Source organism: Colletotrichum graminicola (assembly GCF_000149035.1).
Source record: "Colletotrichum graminicola M1.001 genomic scaffold supercont1.23, whole genome shotgun sequence".
NCBI lineage: Eukaryota > Fungi > Ascomycota > Sordariomycetes > Glomerellales > Glomerellaceae > Colletotrichum > Colletotrichum graminicola.
This window is the reverse complement of record NW_007361027.1, coordinates 254,748-255,568: the sequence shown is the minus strand read 5'-3', so window position 1 is coordinate 255,568 and position 821 is coordinate 254,748.

Here is an 821-nt window from a genome sequence, read left to right as displayed (position 1 = left end):
ATAAAGTTACTATACCTACACTTTCTAGTAGCTAGAATTACTCTACCTAAGTAACTAGGTTTAAGGCTTTACTTATTAGTAAAGATATCTACTTTCTAGATATAGTACCTACTACTGCTGCTTAGATAAAGGCTAATTCTAAGGCTTTTGCCTATATAAAGCTTTTCTATAAGGATAGCCCTCTAAGGGTTATAAAAGATTCTAAATTAGGATTTAAAGCTTAGAAAAAACTAAAGGATCTATATAAGCCTATAGGATTTACTAATAAATATCTTACCTATAAAGAATTCTTTAATACCTCCCTAGATTCCTTTAATTCTATAGAAGCCTACCTTAATAAGGTTAAAGAGCTTATAGATAACCTAGCTTTAAAATCTATTACTTTACCTAAACAGGTTATAATAGCTTAGATTTTAAATAGCCTAGATAAGAGCTATAATAGTTTTATTACTAATATTACTTAAGCTTTATAAAAGGATCTAGAAGCCTATAATCTTAATTCTCTCTTTATAAATCTAATAGATAAAGCAAAAAGGAAGCCTAATACTATACTATATATAAAAGAGTTAAATAAAAAGCCCTAGAAAAAGCAGAAAGGATTATACTATACCTACTATAAGCTAAAAAGCCATAAAGTAGCAGATTGCCTTTTCTTATATCTAAATAAGGCCCTAAAGGGCTAGAAAAAGCCTATAAATAAACCTATAGATAGAAAAAAGATATATAAAATCTATAAAGAAAGGTCTGCCTTAAAAGGTTATAACTAGAAAGAAAACAGAAGGCTCAGTAGCTAGAAGGGCCCCTATAGAGGAATCCCAATC